Source organism: Leptonychotes weddellii, chromosome 3 (genome assembly GCF_054177405.1).
Source record: "Leptonychotes weddellii isolate Sample4059 chromosome 3, ASM5417740v2, whole genome shotgun sequence".
In the NCBI taxonomy this organism is placed as follows: domain Eukaryota; kingdom Metazoa; phylum Chordata; class Mammalia; order Carnivora; family Phocidae; genus Leptonychotes; species Leptonychotes weddellii.
Genome location: NC_138371.1, coordinates 129,065,992 through 129,085,505, shown reverse-complemented (window position 1 = coordinate 129,085,505; position 19,514 = coordinate 129,065,992).

Below are 19,514 nucleotides of genomic sequence, written 5' to 3'. Positions count from 1 at the left end.
AAAGGATCTGGGCAAGGACTGAGAAACAATTCTCTTCACCACTTTTCACTAAGAGTTTCAGTTGTCAGTTACTGAAAAGGGATTGGAATTAACACAAAGTCACACCTTGGACTATATCTAGTTTGCTATATTATGTATGTTTGCTCCAATTTTGATAATGAGCTGCAAGTATTTTGCTCTAGAATGTAGATTTATCGATTCTTATCTGGTCCTTTTGCTGCCATTATGAGATCCTGAATTGAAAGAGCCCTTCCAGATGGAGGCAGCACGGTGAGTTTGAAAAGAGAAGGCCTTTGGAGTCAGAAAACCCGAAGTCTTCATCAGCACTTATATAAACTAAAGACAGTTTATTAAGAACTCTGTAGAAAGTTCTATTTCCTCTTCTGTAAAAATAAAGATGTTGTAGTCCACCTCTGAAGTCATGGTGGTAACTGAGTGAGATGTGGTCAAGAGGTTTTGTTTGTTTGTTTGTTTTTTATTTGACAGAGAGAGATACAGTGAGAGAGGAAACACAAGCAGGGGTAGTGGGAGAGGGAGAAGCAGGCTCCCCGCTGAGCAGGGAGCCCGATGCGGGGCTCCATCCCAGGACCCTGGGATCATGACCTGAGCCGAAGGCAGGGGCTTAACTGACTGAGCCACCCAGGTGCCCCTGATCAAGAGTTTTTAAAACTGTCTGGCACAGAGCACGTTCTCAGTAAATGTTTGGTGTTTTCCCCACCCCTGTTCTTATTAGTTAACTAAAGAACTCCTGACTAACAGTTGTACAAAAGTTCTGTGTGGCCCCACATAAACTAAGCTGGCAAGTGGTATTCCTTATGAAATGATACCTGAATTAAACCTCTTCCCAGTTGAATGTGTCTCTGACTGACAAACAATCCGTTCTGTCCACAATGAACACCCAAAGACTGAGATCTTTTAGGCAACAAGAAGACTTCAAGTAACTTTTTTTTTTTCTAAAATGGCAAAATGGCCCCCATTATTTTTACAAAGAATTCCAACAAGAGCGTGGACCCTCTGGAAAGCAGACCATAGGCCAGGGTAGGAAGGGTGGAGGTTTAATTGGGAAATTGCACCTATGAAAGGTAAAAGGGGGAGGAAGCAGGGTAGGGCAGGGAAAGCTTTCAGTCTATGATGCAGATCTGACCTCTGAGAGGAAAAGGCAGAAGAAGCAGGATTGGGCAGAGAGAGCCTCAGAACATGGTGCATTCCTGACAAATCTTGGCCCACATCAACTCCAAAGTGAGGATTTCCTGGTAGATGTGACCCGGTATTCCCACCATACTTAGTCCTTGGTTGGGGCTGCTCAGGAAGAGTCAGCCTCACTTTTCCAAGCTGAGGAGACCCTAATGGCACTCACAATGGAAATTGGTCAGCTAACTGCCTGCCTTCAACTCAAGAGCTAGGTTTTTCTTGAAGGGACAGCCAAGTAGCCCATCTCCATGACTGCCACAACTTAAAAGTGATTGAACATTGATTAGGCAAACACCACCGTAGACAAACCCTGCCACCATATTCAAACACTATCACATGAGAACCGAAGGGTTACTATGAATGGAAGTTGTTGATTTGCTCACTCAGTAAATACTGTAATGAACATTTACTCTGAGCTGGGTTCTGGTCTGAGCACTAGAGTTATGACAGTGATTAAGAATAAGACCCTTGCGGGCGCCTGGGTGGCTCAGTTGGTTAAGCAACTGCCTTCGGCTCAGGTCATGATCCTGGAGTCCCGGGGTCGAGCCCCACATTGGGCTCCCTGCTCAGCGAGGAGCCTGCTTCTCCCTCTGACCCTCCCCCCTCTCATGTACTCTCTCTCATTCTCGCTCTCTCAAATAAATAAATCTTAAAAAAAAAAAAAAAAAAGAGTAAGACCCTTGCTCTCACGAGGCTTACATTTTTGTGAGCAAGAGGCAGAGAAACTTAACAATGCTATGTACTAACAGTGACGGTGTGAATACTTTCATTTAGTTAACTTTAAATTGGTTGGTGATGGAAGGCCTCTGGGAGGAGGTGATATTTGAATAATGAAAGGAGGCCAACCATGCAAAGCTCTTGAGGGACTTAATGCCGACAGAGTTCACAGCTGGCGTTTGGAGCAGGAAGATCCATTCACCAATTCCCAGTGAGGATTTCTGCCATGTGGGCGCCACAGACCCTGGCCTACTGCATCTTCTACGGGTTCCAAGTTGGAACTGCATCTTCTATGGGTTCCAAAAGGACTCAACATACAAGGCACTATTGGGACAACACTTTACTCACAGAAAGAAGAGTTGCAGCAAGACCAGCATCTGCAGTGTGCCCCATCTCCCTGAGCTGACACAGGGTGATGGACTGCATGCACCCCTCTTGTGCTACAGATGAAGACCCCTTTCCCTTCTCACAGGTAGACATGGCTGATATACTAGTGGGGCTGGCCAGATACCATATGAAGCATATACCTGAGCAATACAAGGAAGTTCACTGCAAGCCCATTAACAGGGGAAGCTTTCTCCTAATAGGAAAGAAGAATCTGGAGCTAAGTGACGGCTTGGAACCTAGCTTCCATATAAGGGAATGTTCCAGGCCCAAAGTGCTGATCGAGCAATACCAGAGAGGGGTGGAGGTGCAAAACTGTAAGGTAAGAATAGGCATAGATAGAGGACTCTCAAGATCTCTGAATCTGAATGTGCAGGGGGGTTGAAATCATTTAAACGAAGGTTAAGGTCTAGATTTTTGGCTTCAGTAACTAAGAAGTAACTAAGAAGGTGGTGGTTCCATTATTGAGATGGGAACAACTAATATGTTCAATGGAGGGAGGATTAAGAATTCTATTTTATAAATATAATAGATCAGGCATCTACTAGATACTCAAAAGCATAAATGATATAATATACGGGAAGAGGAAGGAAGGAAGGTAGGCAAGAAATAGAAACTTATTTGACCTGATTTCTTCTTTCCTTCCTCCCTCTCTTTCCTTCCTTCCTTCCTTCCTCCCTTCCTTCCTTCCTTCTCTCCCTCCCTCCTGTCTTTCTCTCTCTTTCAACCTACTTAGAAGCCATCCTCCAAAGGCCATCATTTTTGGATAGGGGCTAAAACTAAGGACCCATAGACCACGTGATTCTAAAAGATACTCTGGCACCGCAATGAAAACTATTCCTTTAGACACGGGCGCTAACAGGAGATACGCTGAATCCCTAGTTGAAGACTTGAAGTTGCTGTGTCCCTCCTATAGCTCTTCCATTCTTCCGAGGTTCAGATTTGGGGGAAATGTATCAATCCCAGGACTGCTAAACCACAGGAAGCCACCTACTGTGGCAGTCACTCATCCTATGAAGACATGAGGCAAAGCTGGTAGCAGGCTCAAATACCAGCCACAGCTTCACTCTCCACAGAAAAGGCTAGTAAGCACAGCTCCGAAGACTGTCAGCCATATCCCTTCCCATTGCTAGCCATGTATACTCAGTGTGCCAGGGGATTACCTGCCTTACCCTTGGGATTATGATACAGAGATGCACATGAGCCATTAATAGGTAAACCTGAACTTGCCCCACCTGTAACTAGCCAAGGGATATGTCCTTCTGATTAAGAAAGTATTTGTTATATTTAGGTATTTGGAGAGAGAGAGATATTTGGCATGTTGAAGTATTCCCCATGTCCCCCTTCTCCTTATGCTTATTTTCATGATGTGAGTCCATATGAATGAAGAGCCCATAATAGAAACCACTGATGGATGAAGATTAGTGCTTCTCAAGTGCATCAGCTCCACGAAGCTCTGAATTAAATATGTGGGAGAAAAATACTGTACTTACTCCATTCTAGGAGAATGATTTGACCAGCCTGTTGAAATGCATAAACCCCGCGAACATGAAAGTCACAGGCACCTATCTTCATGGTCATCTACGGTGGACTTGAAGTTATTTATAAACCCAAATCAATCCAAGTGATGACGAGACTGCTCCTTTCCACAGCAACATTTCAGGCTTTTTTCCCAACCTTTTCCAAGATGTGAGTTTCTTAAATTCCTGTGTGCTCAGGTTACTCATGACAGAGGATTATTAATTCTGATCTCTTTACAATTTGGAACTTCAATGAAATCTTCCCATTTGTCACCTCTTTAACCCAGCACAGATTTGACGCCTCTCAGATTAATTTTGGTGATGAATCCGATTTCAAAGAACATTCATCCAAAGTTGAACCCGTGCACCTGCTAATGTATTTCAGTACTTTTCCTAATAGCTTTAGAGAGCTTTTTAATTTATATTTCACCGTATATTAAAATATCCTCCTTCAGTTCGCCTGCCTTTCCATGAGAACATTTTTCATATTTCAGATTAGGACACCAAACACTAGAACTAAATGGATGAGATCATTTTAAATATTATGCAGATACCCACGCAGGTCAGGTATTTTAATATTTTCTCATCTCTAATTTATTTCTGTACTTGTTGAATGTGGCTTCTCATATGTCCTTTTAAGTATCTTCTTAATTTTAATGACATTTTAGAAAATTATTTGAGTATGTTCCGTGCGAAGAAGTTTTTATGTAATGGGAAAAGGCCATGGAGGTAATGAAGTAGAAACTATTCTGGTTTGGAGTTTTTAGCACAACAAGGACACGTAATGCTGCTATCAGTATGTTCACTGGCCTTGGGCAAATCACTTAACCTCTGTGTAAAATGGGTCAGTTGATGTTCATCTCATCGCCATCTTTAAGGCAAACCTCGGGGTCATCATCTACTCTGTAATCTCCCACATCTCATGTGTCTTCAACTTCCCCTGTCCCCGCTGTTTTTCAGTTCTGTCTCCATCATTTCATCCCTACGGTCCTTTCCTGTTCAAGCCTCTATCACCCTGACTGTGGCTACAGCTTCCTATTCAGGCTTCCCATTACACATCCCCTCTCCTAAAACCCACAGGTTCCCGTAAGACTCAGATCTGACCATACCATTCACTTGCCAACAAAACAAACAAACCAACCCACCCTTCGTGGCTTCCTTCCCTACAGGAGGGTCAGTTCAATTCAATAACTACTTCTTGAATATCTCAAATGCCAGGAGCTCCTCAGCTAGACAATGAAAGACCTTCAAAAGCTACTGGCTGGACCAAAGTTGAGAATCAGATGCACAGGTGCTGGGAAGAGACCCTCCAATCAAGCATCTGTTCTCCTTAATTTATTTGTATTCAGGGATTTTTTTCTTAATTGACAAAAGAAAGGGGAAGAAAATGGAGCATAATAATGGGCCTGTGTAGTGGAAGATAAAGTCAGGGGAGAGAAAAGGATGGCAAAGGTCTCCCCTTTGGGCCTCAGGGATAACTTTGAGGCCTAATGAGGAAAGAGTTTAGGATATAAGCTGAACCATGTTCAGAGGCATCTGTAAGATTCTGGTCTCTCTCACACACAAACACATACTCACGTGGAGTGGAATAAAGAAATGTTCTTAAAAAGAGAGCCTGAGCTATCCACACTGCCCCATTCCCAGTCACAGATCCTAGGACAGATTTGGCACCCTGAAAGTTGAGGGTGGCCACCAGCCAAGGTGTCTTGGCTAGGCAGACAATATTCTGGTGGAGGGCAGAGTCTGCAATGGCAAGCTCAAAGAGCCTAGGTGAAGACACCAGAGCAGAAGAATGGAAGCCATTGATCCTGAGCCCACAGGAGGCAGATGCCATGCTGGAGGAGAGGGCGGGGTGCCCAGAAACACCTGGGAGAGACTTTACGCGTACCCAGAAGGATTGGATAACAATAAAAAATCATCAGAATCAAGACGGTAAATGCTAACATGATCCCACTGTACTCACCAGCAGGAAAGGTCTGGAACATTCCCATGGCAGGCTGGTCTCCCTCCACACTCCTTCCTCAGTCTCTTGTGGATAACCTGTGTCCCCAGTACCTGGAGCCCTGTGCTCACAGGTTTTTTTCCTAGAATACCATTCCCTCCCTTCCCTGGGTTGGGATAGCCCACTCATCCTCCAAGGCTTACCTCCATTAAGCTCTCCCTTCTCCCAACTTCATCACCTCTCCCAAAACCCTCCAGGCAGAATCAATCACTCTCCATTGGCCCCCCTACCACTGGTACATACACTGTGCTTTCCAATTATATTCTCGGTCGCTGTTTATGTGGCAATCCTGGCCCTAGGCTGAAAGGCAGAGGCCAGGCTTATTCAGTTTTATGCGAACAAAGGACTACCTGGAGTCCGGCCACATACTGTCCCCAGTGCTCCATACTTCCTCACCCTGCAGGCCTGGGTTAGGCACCTCTCCTGTTGGCTCTCTGTCAGTTTATGCCCTCTGGCACACTTATCACACTTGCCCACCTCCTCCACATAATTGCATGTCCCCAGTGCCCATGAGTGGTTGTCAACGTGACAGGCGCTGGATGATTATTCAGTACATAAAGGAACTCATCGAATGACTAAATGATAGAACAAATAAATAAGAAGTCGGGGGGGGGTGGTATTCACCATGTTTCTTCCTAGCATGAGTTTCTGCAAACATTCCTAAAGGACTAGTAAAGTTTTAATGAGAGAAAGTCGATTTAAAAAAAAAAAAATCCCTCACATTCTTTTTTAAATAGAAATCGAATGCCAGCATTGTGGCTTTGTTTGTGTGATCTAAGGCAAGTCACTTTCCCTTCTAAGGTTCACCTTCCTTACCTGCAAAGTGAGGACACTGGACTATTGGCTAGAATTTATTGTGCCTTCCCTGTGTACAAGGAACCATGTTAACCACTTTAATTGCATTGTCTTATTTAATTTTCAGTAAGCCCATGTACTCCTACTATATTTTATAATCAAGAATGTAAATAATCTGCTCAAGGTCACAGAACTCTGGAAACCCCAGCCTAGGTGTGCCTGATGCCAGAGCCCAAATGTTCAAGTTCTACCCCTACCTCTTTTAAGATGCCTTCTGTTTCCAAATTTAATAAATTCTATCACGTTAAGAAATGTCTATGGCCTTAAACATCATATGCCAGACCAGCTGTGAGTCTCTTTTCTCACCCCACAGCTATCTAAGTTTGAGGAGAAAAGGTATCCTATTCCATTATGTTTGTAAAATAATATGCAAGTTACTCCTTTCTAACACTGGGGTCACACACGGAACAGTAATCTTGAACATGCACTTTGGAATGACCTGTGCACCTCCAAAATGGCTAACTAAAATGAGAATGGATGGAAGCAATCCAAGTGTCCCTTGAAAAATGAATGGATAAACAAAATGGAATTTTTCTCAGCTTTAAAAGGAAGGAAATCCTGTCACATGCTACAGTGTAGGTGAGCGTTGAGGACATTACACTAAGTGAAATAAGCCAGTCACAAAAAGACAAAGAAGGTATGATTCCACTTATACAAGGTACCCGGAGTAGTCAAATCCATAGAGACAGAAAGTAGAAATGGTTCTCAAAGGCTGAGGGGAGGAGGGAATGGAGAGTTGTCATTTAAGGGGTATAGAGTTTCAGATTTGCAAGATGCAAAGAGTTCTGGAGATGGATGTTGGTGATTGCACAATAATGTGAATGTACTTAGCGCTACTGAGCTATACACTTAAAAATGGAAAAATGGTAAATGTATATTTTACCACAATTAAAAATATTTAAAAAAAAACAAGTATACCAATGAGTCAAAAAAAGAAGGGGGGAATAAAAACTGTCTCCAAAATTCCAATCATCTATTTAGCAGATAACCTCGCTGTAAGGGCCTGGATGAGGGGCAGGTGAGTTTTGACCACTGGGACAGATCTTCTTCACAAAATGAGTCCGGGCAGATGCAGGAGCAGCAGGAAGGACTCCGGGAGGAGGGACACAATTTCCCCGTGTGTGTTTTGTGGTTTCTTTCTTTCTTTTTTTTTTTTTTTTTTAATTTAGAATTACATCAGTTACTTCAGTACCATCTACATACAATTTAAACAAAGTTAATTGGTTCAGGAGCTAGGTTTTCTTTCTACTTTTCCATTCTTCTCAGTAAATAACTAGATGTGTGATCCCAAGCAAGCCACTTACCCTCTCTGGAGCTTCATTTCTTTATGTAAAATAAGAGGGAACAGGACATGAGGGCATCTCATTTTCCTCCCAGCCATAAAATCCTGATGCTATGCCAAATTACCCGATTTCACTCCCCTCCCCCACCCAACCAGCTCACCCCCACCCAAAATGTAATTGGACTTATCTTTCTTCCTTTCAGTATTTCAAGTTTTCCTCAAGCAAACTGTCTCATTAAATGGAAAATATTTTTCTACATTGTGATGGGTGCACTTTTTTTTTTTTGGCCTAAGACCCATTCTCTTCATTAACACAACCACATACTTTGTTTCCATTTAAATGATAAAAGAGAAAACCAAATTACTTCCTTGCTCCTATTCCTCTTCCTCAAAAGTCACCAAATGTTTCATTACCCTGGAGACTTCCTTCAAGAAAAACCGAGGCGGGTGATAAGATAAAATGTTTTCTTTCTAAATTCTTTTGTAACTCGAAAGGAAATAAATTGTACTAAGAAAGCCTTTTGCTTACGGTCTCTGTTTTAAACATCTTGCAAAAGAAAAAAAATAAAATAATATAAAACTTTTAAGACAAAGAAAAATACAGCCTGTTCCATAATAATAGGATGTATGAGGCAACAGACTATAGGAGTAGGAGAACAGAGTTTCAGCTTTTTACTTTCTTCTTTTTTCCCTATAAAGTAAAAAAAATAAAATAAAATCAGAAAACACAGTGGCCATAACCAGAGCTGATATTCAGTGGCTCTGCAGAGGTTCAGCCTTGTCTTGTTCACGGCTGGCCCCTGTTCCATGATTGAGTCACCCGTCCTGTTTGATCACAGGGCTGTTCGGATTGATTAGTACCCATGCCATACAGTTGTTCAATATTTCATTACTGCCCCTGCCCGTAACTCAGCAATAGAAATACTGTGGCTGCTGACTTGTTTATCTGGAATAAGTAACAGAGTGATACATGATGAGTCAAGGAAATCCAGAAGGAAAACAGAAGGAAGGCGTAAGAAGAACTCCTGCTGGTACACTTGCTATTTCACATACAGATTCTAGGAATTCCATTTTCAAATGAACATGCTTTGTAAGCTGCTATGCATAGGACTCTATTCCCTAGACAAATAAACGGAATTAAATATTACCTTGTTCTCATTCTGTTTACACTACAGTTTATTGTATTTGAACTAGCACAGCCTGGTTGTCAAAAACCTAAACAGGAGAGTGCTCGAGATAGCATCAACCTCCCTTCTGTCAGTGAATTTTTTGTCCCCGATATTTATTTATTTATTTATTTTTTAAGATTTTATTTTATTTATTTATTTGAAAGAGAGAGAATGAGAGAGAGAGAGCACATGAGAGGGGGGAGGGTCAGAGGGAGAAGCAGACTCCCTGCCGAGCAGGGAGCCCGATGCGGGACTCGATCCCGGGACTCCAGGATCATGACCTGAGCCGAAGGCAGTCGCTCAACCAACTGAGCCACCCAGGCGCCCTGTCCCCGATATTTAAAGAGTGTTTTCCAGGGCATCAGTGAACCCTTTGGTGTCTGGGAAGGAGTCATTTATTACCTGGAAATCCAGGTTTATTTACCTCCCACAGATGATGATTTTGCATTTAGGAAGTAGTGTAGGTCGTTCATCAAAAGATCTGACCAACATTACTTTCATTTTGTTTAAAAGATTTCTCATGATTATGTAAAACATCAACTTTGACACATTGATTAATCTGTAAAAAAGAGTCTTCTGTTGCCAGAGGGGAGGTGGGGAGGTGGATGGGTGAAATAGATAAAGGGGATTAAAAGGTACAAACTTACAGTTCTAAAATAAATAAGTCACAGAGATTAAAAGTATAGCATAGGGTTCACATTATGCATGTATCTAATATCACTGAACTATACCAAGAATTATTTAAAATTATAAATTTTATGTCATATATTTTATTAAAATAAAAAAATTTAGTTCTGTAAAAAAGAAGTATAGCATAGGGAATATAGCAAATAATATTGTAAAAATAACACTGTATGGTGAGAGATGGTGACCACACTTATGATGGTGAGCACTGAGTAATGTATAGAACTGTCAAATCGCTATGTTGTACACCTGAAAGTAATATAACATTTGTATGTCAATTATATTTCAATAATAAAAGAAAAAAAAAAAGACAGAGTCCTCTGTAACTGCTAAGCTTCTATGGACTTCCCCAACTTCCAAATTGAAAAATTTATCATTATGTCTTAATTCACATACTACCTTATTCCCAAATAAATGTTTAAAAGATTACTAAATACGGTGAGTGAGCAATGAGAACAAGGCCATATGGAAGGCCATCCCCCAGCCCCCGAGGAAAACAAATGTATCTAATAAAATCCCATATATTTGTTAGAAATAAAATAGAAATGGAAAAGAAGGAAACATAATCAGTGACATAGTTCATTTTGTCTGTTTGATAAAAATGCACTAGCTGTTTAGAAGAAGCACTCTTCTTGGAACTGAGGCTAGAGAGAAATTCTTTGGGGGATCTTTTAAAAGACAGCACTGTGTAAGTGAACCATATTCTTGAAAAACGCCCTCATGAAAGGCTTGGACTTCTTGGACTATGACAGAGTAGCTTGCACCAGACCAAACTTCCTACCGAGAAGTTTTATAAAATGGATGAAATGCAAAAACATCTGCTTGTTGGCATCAAAAGCAATTGGAGTGGCCACGGCAGGATCTTGGACAAAAAAAGATGTGTAAGGAAAGAAGCCAACATTTTGCCACATTCCCCCTAAAATGTTTGCTGATTTCTAAATTTCTCATGATGGGAAGCCAAGCATATGGCAGTATTTAAATCAGACTCAAATGTAGGTAAGCTTGGGCAAATACACATCTTCAGGGCCAACCCCCTGAGTACGGCTCCTCTCAGCCTGACTGATGATGACTTGTGAACTAAAGGCACAAATTATCTGCTCCCACCCCCTCCACATACAATGTGGTACCAAGGTACTATAACTACAGTAGACACTGACATTCAAAAGTGACCCCAGAGGCTCGGGGTGAGAGACACCCGGGGACAAGAGTACACAGCAGCCGCTGGTCCAAAGCAATTCTGAAATCCATTTGGGCGTACGTTGCCAGTGCTTTGATTACAGCTCAGTTGTGGGAGTTGTTTTCCAGGGCTCTCGGTTCCACCCTCTGGAATTTTGTCTCCTCCCTCATGGGTATTGATTCAAAACTTCCTTTTCCGCAAGAAATGGTCCCTACCTACAGCTAAGTAACTGCCTTGGTCTGCTTCCTACCTGTATAAGGTTAAAGACCCAAAGGTTCTTTTCATCTTGAACTACCTCCATCCTTTTTAGTCCAAGCTCACGATGCTCTATCAACACAATTCTCATTGGGCTTCCTATGAACAGTAGTGGGATTCACTCCACTAGACAAAAAGCCCACTCTCAGGTCTTTCTGATATAGACCCCAGTCTGTCTTGTGCTGAAAGTCAGGGTGCTGAAGAACAACACCCTTAAGATTCTCAGACAATTTTTGTCCGGTTCTAACAAACACACACCCTTGAGTCTTTGTGAAATCTTAACAATGTGTCTTACAGCTGCACCCTTGAGATAATCCTTATCCTGAGATCAGGTCTTGTATTAAGAGGCTTTGCAATAAGGGGAAGCTGGGAATAAGATATGGCTTTATTTTTACACTTAGTAAGCCCTGAATCCTTTATATTTTCTCTAATTTCTGCTTGAAACTAGAAAAGTTCCTCCTTAGCATCTCTTTCTCTTTCTTTCTCTTGTATAAAACTTTATCATACATGCCTAAAAATAACCAATTAGCACTTTCTTTTTTTCCAATTAGCACTTTTGACATTCTTTCTGGAAATCTCCTTATACCGGTTCACTATTTCATTAAGTACATTTTCTGGTGTCCATGTTACCTCAGGCAACAGTTTCCTATATTTTCTGCCACATTACACGGATTGCCTTTCCTCTAGCCTCTTGTAATAGCCTCCTCACTGTCCTTCCCAGTCCATCGACAATTCCCGCGAGGATCTTCTAGTGTCCTCCTACATCCTGGTCCCAAGGCCAATGCCACACACTTTAAGGTTTTGTTTCAACCATACCCTACTTCAAGGTATTTCTTTCTTTTGCATGTATTTACATCCTAAAATGATTTATTCTCAGCACTCAGCCGTCCTAGTTCAGTGGATTGACCAACTTCAGCTACACAGTTCTTGCTTGGGGTCTCCTATGGTTACAGTCAGACAGTGGTAGAGCTGCAGTCATCTGACAGCTTGACTGGCTAGATTTCCAATGGCTTATTCACTCTTATATCTGCATCCCACAGAGTCTCTTTCTCTCATTCTCGCCCTCTCTCCAATGGAAACTCACCTTCCAGCACCGTTTAGGGCCCTCCATGTGGCTCAACTGTCTTAGCATGGTGGTCTCAGAGTACTTGCAAGATTCTCACAGGGAGCATCCCGAGAGTGAGTGTTCCAAGAGGCCAAGGGAACGGCAAGACTTATGATTCAGCTTCAGAAGCCAAATAGTGTCAGGCATGATCTATCTATCGGTCCGAAGTGAGTCACAGGGCTATCCTAGATTAAAGGGGAGGGACTGACACAAGGGCAAAAATACCAGAGGCACGATTCATTAGAAGGACATCTTTGGAGACTAACTCATAGAGTAAAACCATTGAAAAACAAAGAGAAAACTGAGAAAAGCAGTCAAATAAAATATGACATATTACCTTCAAAGGAGCAACAATACAACTGACGCTGACTTTTCAAAAATGAAATGATGGCATCCAGAAGATAACGGGATTGCATTTATAAGGGCTGGAAGAAAATAACTGCCAGCCTGGAGTTGTATTTCTAACAAAAATGTCTTACAAAAATGAAAAATGTAAAAAGATATATTTTACAATAGCATCAAAGAACATCAGATTCCTAGAATTAAATCTAAAGAAATATGCGCAAGACTTCAACACTCAATGAGAGACATTCGAAAAGACTTACAGATTCAGAGCAATCAAACTGAAAATTCAAGTCAATACTTGATAAAATTCACTGATTCTTTTTATGGAAATGAAAAGAGCCAAAAATACACAGAGTAATCTAAAGAATACAGCTGGGGCCTTATTCAACTATGTATCAACTCCTATTATAAGTTCAGGGTGGTAATGATGCAGGAATACACAAACTGACCTATGGAACTTAAGAGAGACGTCAGAAACAGACCTGCACACACATGGTCACCTGGTTAATAACAATCGCAAAACTGCAAATTCAGTAGGAAAAGATTTATTTTTTCAATAAATGGTGCCAGATCCATTGGATGTCTATGTGGGGAAAAATAATATGACTTGAGCCGTGTTGTTGACTGGATTGCTTTCCCCCAAATTTCTATATTGAAGCCCTAATCCCCAATGTGACTGTATTTGGAAACAGGGCCGTTAAGGAGTTAATTAAGGTTAAATGAGGTGACAAGGGTGGGACCCTCATCCAATGGGATTAGTGTCTTTAGAAGAAGAGGAAGAGACACCAGGAGTGCACGTGCACAGAGAGAAGGCCCTGTGAGGACACAGCGAGGGATGCAGCCATCTGTAAGCCAGGGAGAGAGACCTCAGGAGAAAGCCAAGACTGGCTCGATCTCAGACTTGCAGCCTCCGGAACTGTGAAGGAATACATTTCTGTTGTTTAAGCCACCCGGTCTGTGGCATTTGTGACGGCAGCCCTGGCAGACTAATATGGATCTTGGTGCCACGTAGCGGGGTGCTACTGAAACAAATACCGAAATATGTAGAAGCAGCTTTGGGAGTGGGTACTGGGTGGAGGCTGGAAAAGTTTTTAGGCATGACTTAGGAGAACCCTGGCGACTGTTGGTAGGAATGTGGACATTCACGGTAGTTCTGGCGAGGCCCCAGAGAGAAATGAGGGACATGTCACTGGACAATGGAGAAAAGGTGATCCCTGTCACAAAGTGGCAAAGGACTTGGCTGGGTCATGTTCTAGTGTCTTGTGTAAACTTAAGAGGATGGCATTGGATATTTAGCTGAAGAGTTTTCTAAGCCAAGTGCTGCAGGTGTGGCCTGGCATCCCCTTACTGCTTATGGTAAAATGTGACAGGACAGAGGGCATTTTAAGTAGATGGAAGGAATCGCTCACCAAAATGGAACAGTAAGTGAAGATTTGGGAAACTCTCATGCTATCCACATTTCAAAAAAGGAGAAAGCACATTCTGAAGAGGCCACCGAGGCTCTGGCGGGACAAGTACCCTATCAGGAGCTTATCCACGGAGCTGAGCAGCCATTTCAGTAGAAGCCAGGACCAGAGAGGGGGTTATACCAGGAGAAACACTGCCAGCTTGTACTAAAGGGGACAGATTTCACACAAAATGAAGGAATGTTTTCAGCCTCCTGGGATTTTACAGGATGGGACAATAGAGCAATTTGGCTGTAAACATGCCTTATCCTTCAAGAAAACGGATTAATGGGCCCCAGGGGTGATTCAGAGGTGGGCAGACCTGCCACTGTCATCACAGGCTCAGAGGGCACCAAGCCAAGGGGACAAGGCTGTCTTCTCCTTGGCTTTGGAGGCCCAGGGTGCTGCACTTAGTGCCTCAGAGAGGAGCCTGCTACCCAGAACCTTGGAGGCCTGTGAGGGGGATGCTGCTGCCCCAGGGGACGCAGAGGGCAGAGCATCAAACCAAAGACGATTGTTGTCGAGCCCTAAGGTCTAATGGAATTTGCCTTGCTAGGTTTTGGACTTAATTTAGGACCCATTATCCCCTTCTTCTTATTAATTTCTCCCTTTTGGAATGGAAATGTGTCTACCTCATGCTTATCCCACCATTTATTTTGGAAGCACATAACTTGCCTGGTTTCACAGGTCCACAGCTATACAGGAATTTTGTCCCGGGATGAATCCTATCTCAAGACTCACCCATCCCTGATGTAGATGATATTTAGATGACACTTTGGACTTGGAGTGGATGCTGGAATGGGTTAAGACTTTTGGAGCTGTTGGGATGGAGTGAACGTATTCTACATGTGAGAGGGACGTGAATTCAGTGTTAAATAAAATATTCATAGCTGCACTGTATGTAATCAACCAAAATTGGCAACTACCCAAATGTCTATCAATAGTAAAATGGATAAATGAATGTTGGCATCTCCACACAACACAATACTATGCAGGATAGCATCCACTGTCTATAACTCCATGCAACGACACGTCACAAATGTAGCTGAGTAAAAGAAGTCAGTCACAAAATAGCACATAACACAATTCCGTATACAGAAAATACAAAAATAGTCAAATGTAACCTATGATGTTAGCGGTCAGGAGAGTGGACAGCCTTTGATGAGACAGGAGGGGCTCCTGGAAGGTTGGTCACCTTCTGTTTCTTGGGCTGGACACCGGTTACACAGGTGTAGTCCATTTATAAAAATTCACTGTGCTGTATTCTTATTATGTATGCACTTTTCTGTAAGTATTTAATACTTTGATAAACTTCTTAATCAAGAAGAAAAAATATGTTTTCAGATAAATTAAATACAGAGAATTCATGACCAGCAGATAAGAGTAAAAAAAAAAAAACATTATTATTATGAGCTCTTCAGGCAGAAGAAAATGGTCCCAGGTGAAAGTATAGAAATAAAAGAAAGCTTGAAGAATAACAGAAGATAAACAGGAATGTCAAGCGAAATAAGCATCAACTATATAAAACAATAAGAATATTATCTCATGAAGTATACAGTATATGCAGAATTAATATATGTAACAATAACACAAAAGATAACAAGGCAAACTGTTCTATATTCTTCCATTTCCCAGGAAATGATAAAAAGTATTAATTTATAATAGATTCAGTGTATATGTTGTAATCCCTAAGGCAAACACTAAAAGAACAATAAAATAACATAACCAAAGGCAAATAAATAAAAGGAGGAAAATGGAATAGTAATAAACTAAAAGCTTGATTAGTTCAAAAGAAGGCATGAAAGAAGAAAAAGAAACAAAGGAAAGAAATAGTAAAATAATAGGATATAAGTACATGAAATAGCAATTTCATCAATATAAATGAACTAAATCATCTAAGACTAAAATTTTCAGACTAGATTTTAAGAAAACAAAACTATGCTGCTTATAACAGACATACTTGTAATGTATGGACACAAAAATATTGAAAGTAAAAAAAAGGAAAACAGATATGCCATACACACGCTCACCAGAAGAAATCTGTGTGCTCTACTAACGTCAAAGTAGAAGACGTTTTAAGAAAGAGCATAACACTACTGCACTGTACACTTAAAAATGGTTATGATGGTGGGGCGCCTGGGTGGCTCAGTCAGTTAAGCCCCTGCCTTCGGCTCAGGTCCTGATCCCAGAGTCCTGGGATTGAACCCCACATCGGGCTCCCAGCTCAGCGGGAGGCCTGCTTCTCCCTCTGCCCCTCCCCCTCCTCATGCTTTCACTCTCCCTCTCTCTCTCTGAAATAAATAAATAAAATATTTTTTTAAATGGTTATGATGGTAAATTTTGTGTTATGGGTTTTTTTTTTTTACCCACAGTTAAAATTTGTAAAAATTTTAAACAGAGAAAGCAGCATTGCCAGAGATAAATCAGGATTTTGTGATAAATGGGTCAATCCACAGGAAAATAAAGTAATCCTAAATTTGCATTTACATAGCATAGCCTCAAATACATAACTCAGAAACTGAAAGAATTAACAGGAGAAATAGACAAAAGCACCCTCATGATAAATACAACTGAATTTCCTAACTCTGCCTCTTATAATGTTCTCCCCATGTGGCCTCTGGAATAAACCCAAAGCCTAGTTCTGTAAAAGCAAGTACATGGGAGGACAGAGTAATTAATTTCAGATATGCAGATCAATAGTGGCTTGGCTTGGTTTATAGATACTTTTTAGGGTATCTAGAAGAATTAACAGCCTGCATATCCATCAGATAACCAAAATCCTCTAAAAGGAGAGAAGTAAATCTTAAAATGAATCACATCCAGCTTGCCAGGAGCCTACTGACATAGAAGCCTTCTTTTTTGTTGCTGGGGTTTTTTTTGTTTTTTTATACCTGACCATTTGAAACACAACTGGCCATGATCCAAGAAGAGACCCTTAGTCACTGGGGGCATACTGCGTTTAGTAATATTTATGTGAGAAACTGTGGTTAGCAGCTCACAGTTGATGTGTAACTGTGTTCAATGATATATGTGTGAAGCACTTTGTTTAATGGTGCATGGTACATTCGCTACTGTGTTTATTGATGTATGTCGGAAACACTACCAGATCCAAAGAGTGTGACTATTGGCTTTATCAAAAAGGCAGAAAGGTGTAGTGAAAAACATTTGGGCTTTCCAATCAAACATACATGGATTAAAATCCCAATCTGACAATTTTATAACTTGGGGTAAATCACTTAACTTCACTAAGTATGCTTCCTGTCTTAAAACAGGGTAATAATGTCTCCTTTCAGGTATCTTCAAGGATTAGAGATAAGGAACATATAGCATCAAGTCTGAGCCTGGTGCACACACCTGTTCACCGCCCAAAGTCACTTCTCCTTGTGCAAGATCTCAATGTTTCCAAGTCAAGTTCATCCCATCCAAATTCAAGCACATCTGATTGACTCCTAACACAAACTCTGTAGGCCTTCAGAACAAGGTCTTCTCCACAGAAGTGAATTTATGTCTAAGTTTTTGCAACACCAACAATGGTCTTCAAACACACTGGTATTCAGAGAGGGGCTTAACTATAGAAGATGTTTATATTTTCCTTTATCCTTTGCTGAAGAAACAGAAAAGCTTGACTCTTCCTTTTACCCAGAATTAAAAGGAAAGAATGTAAACATTCCGCATGCTCCTATTGCTTTGAAGATAAAATATAGATATAACAGTGTGTTAACTCTACTTAAGTAGAATTTTCATTTATGTAACACTTTTCTCTGATAAGTCCTCTCATTATGCAATGAGCATTTCCTGAAAGTCTACTGGTGTCAAACAAGATGCTCCCTAAGGCCCTCTGTATGGGAGGAAGGGAAAAGTTGCTCTGCTTTCATTTTAGGTTGGCTGCATAAATACCAGGCTTTTGATATTTCACCAGATCTTAAATATTAAAAGAAAAAGGTGAGGGAAGTATGAGTAAAATAGGATCATAGTACATATTTTCTATTTCCCAAATCACCTAGCCCAGGACCCTACAAAACTAAGGATGAGAAACTATCTCAACCATAAGGGACTATCATGCCCAGGATCAGTGACAGTGGAAAATTCATCATCTTTCCAGGCCACTGTGCACTCGGGTGTTTCAAAGAGAGCTCACCAACATAGAGCAGATGGCTCCAGAAGAGAACCCTTCTGACAGACAACGGGGCCCCAACTGTCCCCACGCTCAGCGGTCTCATTCCCCTCAGGGCAGAGCAGATGCTCAGCAAGAAGGAAAGTTTTATGAAGTGGGTTCCCAAGTTCAAACCAATGTGGACAAGCTTCAGGCCTGGCCCAATAGGCATTTTATGACTTTTTCTCATAAAGTAATCTTAGTAACTAAAATTACTAACCCCCAGTCTATGAAACTTTTTTTTTTCCATTAAATTCCTTCTTTGCTTTGCTTTAGAAAGCATGAGTTCTAGCTAAGGTAACTGTTTAAAAGAACAACAAAAACTAGATTCTTTTAGTTTTCCACATATTTATGGTTAAGTGAAGTCTATAAATGTGACTCTTGTAGTCAATAATCTTGAAGCTTTTTTAGCACACAAACTTGGATATCTAGCTCATTCATTTTCAAAGTTTTATCTTAGTCTTTCTGAGGAAATGTGGACAACTGGTGGTATAACATTATAACTATGACAGTGTGGGATCCCAGAAAACAAAAAAGAGTGGCCTTATGGAAGCAAGTCATATTAGGAGCAGAAAGGTAATACTTACATATACTCTCTATTCCAATTTACTCCCAGTCTCCAAAAAATATATATATATATATATTTATATATATATTATACTTATATATATATAAAAATTATTGGGAATATATATATATAATTGGGAACTACAGCTCCAAGCTTTGTACTGGTTGTTCAATTTTCTGGACCACTTGTCCAAAACACTGGTTTGGTCAAATCACAAAATAAGTCTGATTTATGTTTGACTTTCCTCACTCTCTTATCCTTGTTCCAACACCAGAAAAGTCTTAATGAGGAGAAACAAGTGAACCATATTCATGTGGCAGAGAAAGGGCATTGGGGGTGAGGAAGAGATTCAGACAATCCACAAAACTGAAATAAGTCCCAGAATATGAGTGAATGTAAATTATATATATACATTGAACTAGGTGAAGACTGGGGCAATAAGATATAGATAGATATGGATAGATAGATAGATAGATAGATAGATATGGACACAGTATCACTGGAAGCATTATAAAGCTGCTCAGGTATATAACACACTATCTTGACATAAGTTATTGTGCACTGAGCATTTTCAAAATACATTTTCATAGTTTCTTTGCTTCTAGAAGGTTTTGTTACCTTTAGGGAACATTATAAAAATAAGTCAGATGGCACTGTTATCA